Below are 271 nucleotides of genomic sequence, written 5' to 3' on the forward strand. Positions count from 1 at the left end.
TCCGAGGCATGCGTCGAAATCGCTAAGCAGTTTATTTCATAGCAGTGTGCTGATGCATGTATCTGCTTTATCAGAAGTACGTTATAAAAGACCAAAGTTTCGTTTCGTCAAACCAATTAGGTGGTGGTTCGGTATTGGTTTCGGTAGAAGACAAGGCTACACAATATTTTTGACAACCAGATGTCACTAGTGCAGTGATTCTCAACTGGGGGGTCATGGGATAATAATAATGCCACAAAGAACGTTTACATATATCGCGCATTACTCATCT

This window comes from Oncorhynchus clarkii, chromosome 29, assembly GCF_045791955.1.
Source record: "Oncorhynchus clarkii lewisi isolate Uvic-CL-2024 chromosome 29, UVic_Ocla_1.0, whole genome shotgun sequence".
Lineage (NCBI taxonomy): Eukaryota > Metazoa > Chordata > Actinopteri > Salmoniformes > Salmonidae > Oncorhynchus > Oncorhynchus clarkii.